Source organism: Ambystoma mexicanum, chromosome 3q (assembly GCF_040938575.1).
Source record: "Ambystoma mexicanum isolate Mex_15411 chromosome 3q, UKY_AmexF1_1, whole genome shotgun sequence".
Classification (NCBI taxonomy): domain Eukaryota; kingdom Metazoa; phylum Chordata; class Amphibia; order Caudata; family Ambystomatidae; genus Ambystoma; species Ambystoma mexicanum.
This window is the reverse complement of record NC_090926.1, coordinates 34,527,504-34,542,934: the sequence shown is the minus strand read 5'-3', so window position 1 is coordinate 34,542,934 and position 15,431 is coordinate 34,527,504. Positions and strand designations below refer to the sequence as shown.

General features: G+C 43.4%; 1 protein-coding gene across 1 annotated transcript in view; it reads left to right on the top strand.

The window, feature by feature from the left end:
- The window catches only part of PVALB (parvalbumin), a 503,057-nt gene that overhangs the window by 449,836 nt on the left and 37,790 nt on the right, over window positions 1–15,431 (top strand). The window lies entirely within an intron of this gene.

Below are 15,431 nucleotides of genomic sequence, written 5' to 3'. Positions count from 1 at the left end.
ACAATCCTGCACAGTTTTTACACATAATACATATATCCAGTACTTTGAAGTGTTCATCTCATAGTATTCATGCATACAATTTTCAAACATAGATATGCATTCTAGTCTCAGCAATTAGGGTTCTAAAGTCTAACATCGGTAGCTCTGTTTGTAGGAGAGGGGGTAAAAGAAGGGGGGAAGTAAAGTAGAGTGGTGTTAGTTAGGGTTAAGGTTGAGTATATTTTGTATTAGATCAGGTACTGTCAGATGAAACAGTGAGTTTTGGTTAGGTCTTACCTACAGAAAATCAGGCCGAAGTCTGTCCTTTTATCAGTCTTAGGAGTTTACACTTTTAATCTCTTATGGTGCTGGTTAGCGGTGCTTTCACAATGATACCAGTATTGTATGTTTTGCAACAGTTTCTAGAGAAATGCAGAACTATGTTGATCAAACTTCTATTTTCGTAAAGTAAAACGCTGGCACAATCATGCTCACAGTTTAGTTTAGGTTACCTTGTGTAAATCAGAATCTTATGGGTTATTCAGTTTAACCTCTTGGTGCTGGCTCCAGATGTCCATCTGCATATTGTATCTGTAAATCGGTTAGAATGTACTTACTCGTAAAGTTTATTCTAAGTATTTCTCTTTATAGGTGAGTCTGCAATTTAAATTGGACTATATATTTATCAATATGTAAGTAGATTGCTCTTATTTAGTACCAAAGTTCCAAGTGGGCCATAACCCATATTATCTTTCCCATAATGGTCCTAAAAAAAAGGGTAAGACTAACTTTAAAACTAAAAACATTTATGTCACTGGGGTTTGAAAGTAAATATTTAGAGCTTAGGGTCCATGAAGCATATTTTTAGGTTCTGTAGTTCAGGTGCCTTACCCTGTGATAGGTTTGTGGTCCTTGCTGGTTTCGTTCAGGATGGTGGTGTTCCGCTTGTTGCTGGTTTGCCGCCATCCTGAAAGTGTATTTTATCGGGTCATTGGCGTGATGATGTCCCCCACCGTAGCGTGGTGACGTCATTCCCATCATCGGCCAGCTTTAATTTGCTGTCATCACTTTCTGAGATAGTGACGTGTGTATAAATGCATGTTGGTCCTCGAATTCCCCCACAAACAGATTAGCCATGCATGGGGCAAAACAAGTTTGCAACGCTATTCCTTTTGTTTGTTGAAATAGTGTATCAGTAAACCAGAAAACATTGTTATTCAAGACAAATGCTAGTAGTTCCTTTAACATTTCATTGAAAATGTAATGGGCTGCTGTATAATCAATGGTTTTAAGTGCCAAGTTGTGGTTTATGGACATGTATAAGGCTTTTATGTCCATGGTGGACAGTATATAGTGTTCTTTCGATTCTATTTAGTCTCTGTTCTCTATCACATGCATAGTGTCCCTGCTGTATGAGTCTAGTTTGTATACTTCTGGTCTGATGATACCGTCGATATGTTTAGATACGTTCTCAGTCGCCCATCCGAATTCGTGAAGTACAGTGAAATTACTTGCTGCTGTTCCTACCCGATGTTATTACTTTCCATAATAGCACTCATCTTACCACCCTGTAAAGGCCAAAAGACTGACCTGTGAACATTAGTGAATGGGATTTGTGATAAGTTTGCAAATTTCACACAAATTGTTATAGTGGTGTCAAAACATTTTTTTTTTAAAGCTGGGCTTTAGTAGCGCATATGGTGCATAATGCATGATCAACTGCGACCCTGCAGAGCCCCTCTGTTTCTAACAAATGGTGTTGTCTCCACTCCCAGCTACGAATATTACTCCCATTCTCCAGGCCATGTTACACCCAGATACCTCATTTACACGAGTGCCTCCTTAGACAGCCACTCTTCATATGGGCGCATTGTCAGCCATGGGGTGCTTCAGCTTTAAGGTGCTGCAAGCAACGCTGAAAATGGCCTCACAGCACAATCATCTCAAAAGGGTGCTTTGTTGGCTGTATCAGACAGTGAATCTCAACCAAAGTCCAGGATAAACAACATTATCTATACAGTTGGCTACTGAGTGTTTACAGCTTTCTATTTCTGTACATGGCTGTCACTAAATGGACGCTCGGAGCCATTTCTTCGGGTTGGGCGAAGGTATTGTAAGAAGCCGGATCAGCTGATCCAAGCAGCCGTCGAGAGGCTGATTTACAAGCTATGGTACTGTGTCTCTTGTTTATGCTTTGCATTCCAATTACAAATAAGGAAACAAAATGGCGCAGAGCCTGTCAAATACGTTTTTAAGATGTCTCTACTGTCAGCAGAGCATTTTAAACTGGAAGTGATTAGGAGTTAGACTGCAGACACAGCTGGGAGTGGGTAATTGACAGTGATTATTTTAGTGGCATACCCCTTCAGAAGTGCAAATATTGTGTGATTAGAAATGGGAAGAGAACATAACAAGCACCACAGGGTGGCAGTAACGGGGGTAAAACAATGACTACAAGTAGATAACCTCATTATTCATTTTCATTCACTGTGTGACTTTAAGGTTTCATGATACATCTATACAGCCCAGCAAATATGTGTTTAGGCTCCCATTGACATATACATGTACAAACTAGGGCTGGGAAGATATGTGGTCAAATATCTAAATAGCAGACGTGGATCTAATCTCAGTTTCACCACTTAACCAAAGTGTGTGAGCCTGGATAAACCGTTTAACCTCATTTTAGCTACGAACATCGGGTGTGCCTACACATGATTCAGTCCACAGTGTGTGCTGTTCAATAAAGGATTCACTAATGGTATACTAGACTAAGCCAGAAATGACGAGTTGTGGATAGTAAAGGTGATTACTTTGTTGCAATGTATTCACCGTACAGAGAAATATGGGTTGTTTCCAAATGTGTGGGTCACCAGGAGGATCTTGGTTGCAAGTGATGTGCTGATGGTTGAGAGGAGATTGAGACAATTGAATATCATCAAAACAGAATATGTTCTTCAATGGCAGAAGAGGGTCTAATGCCCCTTGTTAAACATTGAATTGTGAGCACAATGATGGAAAAGCAGATTACGCAGCAATAATGAACTCTTTTGCAGCAGCCGAATCCAGAAGAGGATGCTCTAGACAATGAGCAAATGCATGAGATCATGCAAGTGATTTTTTTGGTTGCAATATTGTCTACTTTGATGTGTCTACTTATTACTTTGAGGTACTTTAATTGCAAGTTAATAACAATAACCTTTGGTGTGTTCTACAGCACCACATTCAAGAGGTTCAATTTTCCGAGCTTTGCGCTCTACATGTAGAGGTTTCTGCGCATCCTTGAATGAAGCTAATTTCATTTATATGCAATGGTTTTATAATGTTGGGGAGGAGTTGTAGTGTGGGGCTTGCAATGTGGGAGCAATGTAGGGGTGCATTCTAGTTCTCTCTAGAAAGCACCCTTTGGGCGAGTCTCCCGGGTACCAGTTCCACCTTTACCATGTGTGGGCAATATTATGAACCAAAGCTCAATATATAGCTTGTCTGTTTGTTTGTACATAATATTTCTAGAACGCCTTTGCCAAAGCGCTTTACAAAATGAATGAATTACTACGAATAATATACCAGAGAAACAAAGACACCGAAGGAAACAAGGCATACACAAAATCAACAATAAGGAACAAATAGTAATGATGATTCAAAATACAGAAGAAATGAGGGTGCAAACAACATAATATGCAAACAGGTGTAGGCCAAGCAAGCAACTCCCAGCAACGTGGGAGGAAGCAACAATAAAAACAAAGTCAGCCAGGAAAGAAAAAAACCTTGCCAGGACAATGTGCAAACAACATAATATGCAAACAGGTGTAGGCCAAGCAAGCCACTCCCAGCAACGTGGGAGGAAGCAACAATAAAAACAAAGTCAGCCAGGAAAGAAAGAAAACCTTGCCAGGACAATGTGCAAACAACATAATATGCAAACAGGTGTAGGCCAAGCAAGCCACTCCCAGCAACGTGGGAGGAAGCAACAATAAAAACAAAGTCAGCCAGGAAAGAAAAAAACCTTGCCAGGACAATGTGCAAACAACATAATATGCAAACAGGTGTAGGCCAAGCAAGCCACTCCCAGCAACGTGGGAGGAAGCAACAATAAAAACAAAGTCAGCCAGGAAAGAAAGAAAACCTTGCCAGGACAATGTGCAAACAACATAATATGCAAACAGGTGTAGGCCAAGCAAGCCACTCCCAACAACGTGGGAGGAAGCAACAATAAAAACAAAGTCAGCCAGGAAAGAAAAAAACCTTGCCAGGACAATGTGCAAACATGCAACGAAAGAACGAGGAGAGTGGGGGACGGGGGAGAGGGGTGGGGGTTTTGCACACTAATGTGGGGGAAAGTTCACAGCTGTACCCACTGAGATTCGCTGCTATACCAATTTCAGGCCTTCACTCAATTAAACACGTCCTACAGCGCCTCAAAACTCATTGAATAACGATGCAGTAAGTGCTAAATGGTTTGAATGTTTATCATTGAAAATCCCAATTGACTTTGCTTTTTAGAGAACAAATATCCATGGCATAAAAGGCTTTCTTTTGCGAATGTGATAGTAGGGTGGACCTGCAGCCAAAAGAGTTGCAAGAAGAGAGAGCATGGTGCATGCTGCTAGGAAGCAGCCATACATGTTTGCTGTCTACCTTTGTTGCATTTCCAATTCCCATTTGCCCTTTTAGATGTGTGATGTTAAGCAATGCTGCATTCCACAGCAGAATGTAGGACATGTTGTCAACCTGTTTTCTCTTGCACGTGAATCACATTGGAAGAAAATATTGAAACGTTCAGGCAGCTAGGCCTTAAACAGAGAGCCCAGGTCAGATCCTCACAAACGGAAGTGTGTTTATAATAAAGAATAAAAAGGCAAAGTTGTGAAATTTCTCTGCCTCAGGGGTACCCTTTGCGATTAGGGTGCCCTAGAGATGAACCATTTTGCTCCATGCCTACTCCGGCCCTGCATGGCAAGCAGGATTACACAAATTTAACAGCCTAGGGCAGCAGAGCTAGCCTCAGCATTACACTGATCTAAGAGGCTGAGCGGTGGAGTTAGTCCCAACACCTCACTGCTCTAACAGGCTGGGTTGAGAGAGCTAACCCTAGGGTTACGCAGCTCTAACAGGGTCAGACAACAGAGCTAGTCCCAACAACACACTACTCTAACAGGCTGGAAGGGCAGAGCTAACCCCATCATTACACAGCTCTGACAGTCTGTGATAGTAGATCTAGCCCCACCATCACATCAATCTAACAGGCTGAGATGGCAGTGCTAGCCACAAGGTTACGCCACTCTCACAACAGGGATAGCAGGGCTTGCCTCATCATCACACCGATCTAACCAGGGGTGGAGAAGGCCTCTGCAACTGTGGCCTCTTTTGTGTAGGTATTTCCAAATGTTCTCATAGGAAAAGGGTTGGGCTTGCTCAAAACCTATATCATGGGGCCACTTCGAAAGTTATTTCCAGGGCCTCTTTTGGTTCCCAGTCCACCCCTGGATCTAACGGGCTGAGAATTAAGGCAAACATCACACTGATCTAACAGGCCTATCTAGGAGAGCCAGCCCCATCTTTATACAGAAATAAGGGGCTGGAATAGCAGAGCTAGTCCCTGGGTCAAACCCTTCTAAAAGGCAAGAATATCCAAATTCACTGTGTGCTGTGGCGCATTTTGGGTGTGTCTATGCGCAGGATGAGATTATCATAATAAACAGTTTACCATAATAGCATAATAAACTCTACTGTTTGTGAAAGGCGTGCTTAGTACTTGGTACAGTGTCAGGCTATAACACGATAAAAAAAAATGGCAATAATAATAAGAATAATAATAGGAATAGTAATAAACAGTCTTGGCCCAAAATGACGCGGACAGACTCAACAAATATGGTAAAGTTCTACTTCATTAACAGTTCAATAAAGTAGGGCAATCAGGCGAACAACGAATTGTAGTCCACACACTCACAATGCAAATTAGTTACAGAAAGGCGTTATACCCCAATATGCGTCAGCTAAAACGTCATCCTATGTGGCAAATAATCAAACCTATCAGGTTTAGGGATTGGCTAGGGCAACATATCTACTTTAGTGACTTTATTGCCTGCTCCTTTTCTGGTAGGCAAGCCTAGAACTTCCCTCTAACTACGTATAATACAGATTATAACAGTCTAACAGTATCAGTTTAGCTCTTGTAACATTGTATGCTCATCGTTGCATAGACCCTCATGATAGGTTGACATCCTTTCCAAACCTTAGACACTCGGCTCACTTGCAGCATGTAAGCAAAACGAAACTCAGGTGCAGAGAACAATGTCAGACTACTACCCACTTGCCCAATTAGTCTACCATCTCTCAGCAGCCAAACCTTCAACCTTTTCGTACACTGGTAAGTTTTCCAGTTTATTCTGGGTTTCAGCAACAGCCCCCTGCCAGGTTCTTTACATGGTTCCTTTCATATGGCTTCTCCACATAGTTGTTACTGTGCTTCCGCCTAGGTCGAGCACAAGCGCTCATACAGTGTTTTTGCCTTTCCAGGTTAGGTGTGCTGTTGGGTGTCCTGACCCACGTTTGAGCTATCATGCTGCAACATTTGGTGCTGTGGGCTTAGAAAATCCAAGATGGCCAAAAAGCCCACATGTGCGCCAAAATCCAGGAGAACCACGCAGTTTGTGCACACTAAAATGGTTGCCTAACTTGCCACCCACCAGTGCAAGCAGGATGGGCTGGGGTGCCATGAGTGAAATGTGTGCCAAAGGAAAAACCGCACTTTAAAATCACCTTTTGTTTCCCTGAATGGCAGCTCAAAATGCCTATTTCAAACATTGCAACATATCCAAAAATCTCACTGCACACCAGCAGACATCTGGCAGAATGAAGTATGTGTGCATACAAAATCTGGGAAGTTGAAGAGCCCCAAAACAATGTTCATAACAAGACTGGCTGAGCTCTGCAGTTCTGCAGCAGCCTAACTGAAACTGGATTTAAAACTACCAAAAATCGAAAATGTTTAAATTAACTGAGTGACCTACTTTTGAGTGTCACATAGTTTGTCACTGTTGAAATGTCATAGTTTAGAACTTAGAATCAGCATTCTAGCTGCATATGTAAAAATTGTCTTGACTTAAACTGGGGAACAAAAAGTGACATTTTACCTGAAACCTGGCTTAAGGAAACTGGAATTCTGCCAGACAGCTACCCCCGACAGGAGTGGGGGCTTGCCCAACAAATGCATTCCCAGGCCTGGCTGCATTCTGTTGCTCCTGCCAAAAGGAGGTCACACACTCTCTGATTGAATTACCAGGGGATTGCAAGAAACTAAAGAAAGGGCCCAGGTAGATGGTTTATTGGGGTGGTCGTAAATGGCTTCCTTTTGAACAAAGCCCTGCCTTGACTCAGGCAGATGGTTTATTGGGGGGACCGTAAAATAGCTTCCTCTTGGCAGAAGCTGGGAGGGGCAGGGTCTCTGAGCTTGGCAGAAACTGGATAAACTGGTTTCTACACCATGTGACCTGAAAAGACACACCCCTGTTGGCCAGAATATGATTCTAAGAAAGATGTATAACTCACAGTGCGGACTTGTCAAAATTATTTAAATGATACCATAATTCTTGTGATTTTTCTGTGCACTTTTTAAGACGCGTTGGGAATTTGTGTGATGTTCTGGGGCAAAACCCCGCTATTTATTGACACCACATACTCTGTGTTTAAGCTAGCGACCTGGGAAGTTACTGAGATATGTGTGGGAGGGGGGTGTATATGTGTATAAATCTGGAGAAAAATCCGATGTTGCAAAACCCACTAAAAAGCACAAAATGTTGCCATTTCTGAATGCAAGCCCCCAGGAAGAGCAGAGTTTGAACAGAGTATACCTCATGTGATATGTGATGGGTGCATGTAATTTTAAACAAATGTGTACCTGTGCAAATATGTATTTGGGTCAAATATAGATTTGTGTGCAATTTGACAGGGGAGTATCCTTTCTGCAGACCATAAAACAGCATCACCATGACACACATTTCCTTACCCCAATCAAAGCAGTGCGGAAAGCTTGACCAATGGGCAGTTGAGAGAGGGGCTGGCTAGTGATGCTGCACACACACCCACTTTCAAAAGACATAAAAAGAGCCATTGGAAGCTAGAGAGGACATTCAAATCCAGTTGCTGCAACGCGCTCTGCCGGACCACACAACATCTAGAAGATACCAGATCCAACACTTAGACTTTAAAACTCCAAAAAACTTGATTCAGAACTCAAAGCAAGGGCCTAAACCCACAAACTGAGAACTCTTCTCAGCAGGCCTCAGCATCCAGCAAACCTAACAGCGATAGCAGCATCCAGGAGCCGTGCAGATCAGCGCTGTGTCCAGAGAAAGCTGTGCAGAAAGATCCAGAAGCAGTGCTGTACCCAGAGAAGGCAGAGCAGTATCCAGAACCAGAGGCCAGAGATCCAGAGTGACCCAGACTGCTGTTAGCAGAACCAGAGAGCTGACCCAGATCACTGTGAAGTGCCGAGACCAGAACCGGAGTCCAGTCCAAAACCTGACCAGATCCGTGGCGAGGCCTATTTCAAAAATATATTGTGAGTACCTAGCAGAACTGTGCAGAACCAATCTCTTAGTTAAAATAATCTAATCCAAACTATTTTAATCTAACCAGAACTGCCTCTTAGAAGTTGTCACTTGTCAATTCTGCAGCTGCATAGCTGTCACTTGTCATTTTGAGTTTACTTAAAATCCAAAAAACGACCTTTATTTAATCGTCTGTATCTCTGGAACCGTTTGGGCTACGAACTTGGTTTAACTTTCCTCTGAAAGTTTAGAATCTAACCTTTCCAACAAGTCTAGGACCGACCTCCTACTCATTATATGTTTTCCGCAATCACGATTCACGCACTTGCGAATTTTACCGCGATTTGCGATTTGGTTAAAAATCCAGCCACGTGTAACCATCAGCAGTCATTTCTTTCCTTGCTAAAAATTCGTTTGCCTCTTAAGAACCATCCCTGAATCACTGCTAGAGTGAGCCTGAACTAATATTAACTAGATACCACTCACCCTGAACCTCCTGAAGGGAATTAAAAGCATTTTCAGCATATTTCTCACTTCATTGTCACCATATTCAAAGCATTTTGCCTGTGTTTCAAAACTCCTATCTGTTGTATAAGCTGCTGGGGGGGAATTGAACTGAATTCTATTTGATTGCATTCCTAAGAACTGTGTGCTCTCCTCTTCATCTCCTTACATTACATAAAGGGGGTGGGGTGAATTGTCCAAGAAAGTGATTACATTGTCTTTTGCTGAAATCCTATCAAGTTATTTTCTGTACTGCATTTTCATTCCACATTGCATCTATTTGAAACCATAACAGTATTGTTGCTATCTTATCCATCCTATACCCACTCATCATTGATTATAAAGAAGTGTGCTAGTGCCAGACTATCCATTATTGATCACTGCTCAGATTAAGTGTGTGTCATGCCTGCGCCATGGGCGCATCCATTTACGCTCAATTTGGACTATATGTTTATCATTTATTTACAACAGACTCTTGGATCTATCTATATTTACTTTGGAAACTTTATTTCCCATTTGCGAGACTTTGCTGCTTAATTATTATTTCCAACAAACTACGCATACCATAATGCACCTGGCTACAAGCATCGATTCCTGGCTGTTCCTATTGGTTATCAATGGAACTACACCCCCCAGAAGCCCTAGAGACTTGCCCTGCTTCCACCAGCCCAGGAACAGAAAGGGAGGTGGCCGATTGCCTGCAGGTGTGCTTAGCCAGGTGCAACCAATTAGCCTGCCTCTGTGCTGGGCTAGGCAGTATAAAGGCTGCTGCCTGCAGTAGCTCAGCCTCTTGCATCTGAGAGTTCTTCCTCCACCTTTTGCTTCTTTCTACGGATCTTGTATGCTGCTTACCTTCACTCCTGCTTGGACCCTGCCTTGTTGCTTGCTCCACCCTGCTGCCTCCAGCCATAGCCTTCCAGGCTCCCTGCCTCACAGCCCTGCTCCTCTGGGCTCTCCACACTGCAGCTGATCACGCTCTGCTGCCTTCCAGTCTTCGCCCTTGCCCTGCCGGGCTCTCCACACTGCAGCGGATCACGCTCTGCTGCCTTCCAGCCTTCGCCCTTGCCCTGCCGGGCTCTCCACATTACAGCGGATCACGCTCTGCTGTCTTCCAGTCTCCGCCCTTGCCCAGCCAGGCTCTTCACATTACAGCGGATCACGCTCTGCTGCCTTCCAGCCTTCGCCCTTGCCCTGCCGGGCTCTCCACATTGCAGCCGATCACGCTCTGCTGCCTTCCAGTCTTCGCCCTTGCCCTGCCGGGCTCTCCACACTGCAGCGGATCTCGCTCTGCTGTCTTCCAGTCTCCGCCCTTGCCCTGCCGGGCTCTCCACATTACAGCGGATCACGCTCTGCTGCCTTCCAGCCTTCGCCCTTGCCCTGCCGGGCTCTCCACATTGCAGCCGATCACGCTCTGCTGCCTTCCAGTCTTCGCCCTTGCCCTGCCGGGCTCTCCACATTGCAGCGGATCACGCTCTGCTGCCTTCCAGCCTTCGCCCTTGCCCTGCCGGGCTCTCCACATTGCAGCGGATCACGCTCTGCTGCCTTCCAGCCTTCGCCCTTGCCCTGCCGGGCTCTCCACATTGCAGCCGATCACGCTCTGCTGCCTTCCAGCCTCCGCCCTTGCCCTGCGTACCCTCTACATTGCAGCTGATCACGCTCTGCTGCTTTCCTGCCTCAGCCCTTGTCCTCTGGGCTCCCTGCCCTGCAGCCTGCCTCACTCCGGCTGCCTTCAGCCCTTGACCTCTGGGGCTCCCTGCTCTGCAGCCTACCTCTCTCTGGCAACCTACAGCCCTTGTCCTCTGGGCCTTCCTACTTTGCAGCTTATTCCGCTTCGCTGCCTACTACCTACCTTTTCCGCTGGGTTCTCGGCCTAGCAGCTCTCTACAGTCCTCTGCTACCTTCTACGTTCATCGGCCCTGTCCCTCAGGGTTCACTCCTTACTGCCCGGCCCTTACGGGATCCTTGCCGTGCAGTCTGCTTTACTCTGCTGCCCTAAGCCCTTTTCCTCTGGGTGTTCTCCCTTACAGTCCTACCCCTGTGGGCTTACTCATTGCTTTCCTGCTCCTCTGAGCTCTCAACCTTGTTCCTTACTGTCCTCTGCTATCCTATCCTGTTACACGACTTTCCTTTCATTTCCTTCTGCTAGTTTGCTATCACCTCATTTACTGGATTTGTCTGTAGTATCTTCTCTTGTACTGTTTGTAGACCCTTTTGTACAGAGCTTGTCTGTTGGTTCCCATCAGTCAACCTCTGCCCCTTCCCTTGTCCTGTTTCTACATTACAGACACCCAGAGCTGCTGTTCCAAGTCATGAGCAATCAGCGTGGGCCTCTGTTATAGCAAACTGTGCAGAAGGCTAGAGTATTTCCAAGGTTCGTGGAATACTCTTTTCCTATATCTGCATACACCCCAAGAGGGTATTCATTCTGTATCTTTTCCCTTGCTACTCTCGCTTACTCTTCGTTCTCTTTCCTTTCCGCTGTGTGTGTTCTTATCTGTCCACTTTATTTGGCACAACCACCCAAACCCTTTCTGGGTGTCCTGTGCCACTCTTAATAGAGTGCCACTCCTGACAGTGTGATATTCAATTAATAATTTATTATAAAGTGTGATATATATATGTATTGTTTACATTCTCAAATAAACCTTTTAAACTTGCAAAACAGAACTACTTCTTGGCTCAGTGGGGTCAGGGGGATTCCAAGAGAGGGGTGTTATATAGGGGTAGTCATCCAGAACTCATGAACTGGACATAAAGATATATCAATAAGGGTTTCCATTCAGTATCCCAGACTAGGCATTGACTTAGCTGTAGTGTTGAATTGAATCTTCTTACAGTGCTTGCTCATTATAGCACCCTTGGTGACTACTGACTCCATCTTTATTTACTGAAGACGGACGTGTTTTCCTTTCCACCTAACTCTTCGGACAAGTTCTACCCGGAGCATTTCACTACTAAGGTACCTTTTACGTGTGTCTCTGCCCCACCGGGCCTGTTACTGTTAAATACCAATAACATAAATCCTTTTTAAACCTTGATATTAGCACTATGCTATGTTCATATCCACATATGGGCTTGCATGCACCCGTATACTTATACCATGCTTTTATAAACCTGCATGCCGTCTCCCCGTTATGCTCCTCTATAGGATCCCTCACCATTCACTCTATGACCGTGTCTGGGCACCTCGCACTCCTTTTACTTATTGTAGTGCTTGTTCTTTAGTTATATTCATGATTCGGAGCGCCACCTTTCAGATACAATAATCAGGAGCAATACCACAACATGCTCCGATGGCGTCCGACAAACTCCTTCACTGACTTTTCGCTCTTTCTATGAATTATACTCTCACTAAGGCTGTATTCTCTCCACAGCATTTTCAGAAGCGTGACCCAGGTTCGCTCTACCTTTTTCTTTCTACTTGGCCGCATTGTTACACAGTGTACGAAGTTCAATAGGTTTGGAAAAGTAGCCTTCTACGGACTGCACTCCGTTCTTTAATCTATACTGGGTGAGTGGTTCGTATATTTATGACAGCATACACTTGAATTATGATATCCCTCTGAAGTTGTCTGTATAGCAGCCTGTCTATATGACTTAAGTATTCCCTTTTTTTCTGCCCCCTCTAGGGTGATACTATCAACTCACCTCCATCCTGCCCTGAGGAAGATTCTGACTACTGATGCCAGTTTGGCATGCCGAAACGTGATTTATATATATGTTGTTCCCTTTAGGAACGAACTTTTGATTCTTTCCCACACGTTGGCAGATTAAATATACAAACTCAGCTAAAATAATATTCTTTTGACATACCTACCAGGGTAATTTTTTATACACCCTGGTAGGCCTTATGCTGCAGGAACTATGGGTAGCCTGTAATAATTGTTTTATCTTGATGTGATTAATAGGTTATCCCTTTTTTTGCACTTGATATATTTGTGATGAATGTTCTGTTTTTCTTTATTTTTTCAATTGCTCTATTCTACTTATTTTTTGCTTTAGAAATTGTGTAAAATCTCAAAAAAACTATGCTTTCAACAATAAATTTATGGTTAGCATTTCTCAGACTGCTCCCTTGGTGTACCCCCAGTGACTTGCCTCGCAAACACTAGCCTTTAAATTACTATGGAGATTTAATTTGAATGTCGGACAGAATCTAGGACTGTCTCGAGTGTGAGTACCCCTTTGTCGGTTTTTGTAAATTCTACAAACCTTCAACCAAGGCCACTTCTTTGTAGTTGACCATGCTGGCTGTTCTCTTCTCTGGGACTTTGAAGAAGGTGTAGGTACACCACTATCTTCATCTGGAGCTTAACGAATAGGCATTTTTTTCGCATTTTGAATCACGTGTGAGGAGACCACGATTTTGACCATTTTGCCTCTTATTTAGTGCTATTTGATTCAATTTTCTCGGGTGTCATTACCCTTTTCGGCCTCTGGAGACTTGGTTGTTCCATCTCATATAGACTTTTCTGCATCTTTTAGTGTCAATACTTGGCATTTGTAAATGTTTGCTCATTTATTTAATGTAAGAAAAATATGTCCTGCGTACATTGCTTATCCTTGTTACCTCCCCTTTTACCGTTCAGTAGCTTCTCGATGTGGCATGCATGATCTCTGGCCAGCAGCTATTCTTTGTTCATGCATGAATTTGTATTTCCAGCCTTGGTCAGCTCTGTAGCTCTGGTCTCTCTCCTTGGAGCTCTTCGCTTACTATCTTTGAGAGCCGGCGTCCATGTTTTCAACATGACTGCTTCACCTCTGTTATGTTGTCTACTGCAGCAAGCTTCTGCATGGCTCATCTACCTTGCATTTCTGCATTTATACATTCACTTCTCATATGGTTACTTAACTTCTTTGTATACATGGTTTCTCCGGTATACAGTGTTAATAACGAATTAACAATAAAGAATGTATTTTATAACGAAACATAACTAATGAAATAATGCCTAATTTTATGTTTAAAGTATGTTGAGCGTGGGGCGAGGGATTCAAATGGGTGGGTAGGGTGTTGGGGTGTGGTAATAAAGATAGGGAAATGGGAGGTTTGGGGAAGGACCCCCCCCAAATTGAAAAGATAATCGAAATTGTTTCATTGTTTAAATTTGTTATAGCATTTCTTGTTATTTTTTAATTAATTTTTGACACATGTAACCGGTTTCTTCTTACTTGTAGATATGTTTACTCTTGTTTCTTCAGTTACATCTTCATTCTTTAAGTACTCTTATATCCTTTCAATGCGTCATTGGATCTTCTCCTTATGACATCACTTTTGCACCTGTCAGATCTTCTTTACAACTCATCGATATTCAGTGGTGCCAGCAAATCTCCTTCTACCACCTCAGTATCTGAGTACATTCGATACAGTTGTCTGAGTGCATAACATTTCTCATACACTCAATGCGGTATTGTGAGGATAACTGGTGTCCTGCACAGTGTCTTCCTGTTATTCATACAGTATCATGGAGGTGAGGGGACAGAGTCTATCAGTGACATACACATCTTCTCCTCTACATTCACCCATCTGGTCGAGTCCTCAACTGCCTCCTCTTCCTCAATTCTCTTCATTCTTCTTCCACAGAATGGCTTCTTTGGGATCCATATTTTAGTCACCCCCTTAAGTCTCCTGCATTCTTGATGTGTTCATTCACATTCCAGGTCATATGACAGCATTCTCCAGTTTGTTGACAGAACACCCAACGCCCTACATAGTTCTTATGATACTTAGGGTAACTGAACTTTGTTCCTGGGGGTGCTAGAGGACTTTCTTTCAGGTTCTCATGGGTAGTGTTTTCGGTCTGTGTGTGCTCATTAGTCACAGCATTTACATCGATTAAAATCTTAATTCTAAATGCTTTCTTTGTTGTCTTCTTGCATTGCCCAATGAAAATTCTTATAAGGCAGAATTCCAGCAACAATAACACTAGTATTGCTCCAAATAGTTTGACGGCATTTGACAGCCAAGTTGGAACCTATGTGAACAGTGGCGAATAACCAATCTTCATTCTCGTCTACTTCATCCACCATTTTCGTATGCAGGGTTGACAGCATAGTTATTGCTTCTGTCAGGGTTCAATTTGTTCCATCATGGGCACGTGTGAATCTACAGCAAGCAGGCATGATCTTGGTGCACACGCCTCCTTCCATTGCTGTAATTAAGTCCAGCACATACCTGTTCTGAAGGGTCATGAACCTGACTGCTCTCAGTTCTTCTATTAACGCATTAAATCCTTTTATTGTCGTGTCGATCCTTTGTAGCAGCTCTCACCTAGTAATCGCTGGTCTTTGTGTTAGTGTGTGTTTTATATAATGAAAAATTCCCATTTTAATTGACAGTGTTCACCCTTAGTTACTTTTCAAATTTGTACTTTTTATAATAGAAACAGGATTATGATAGCT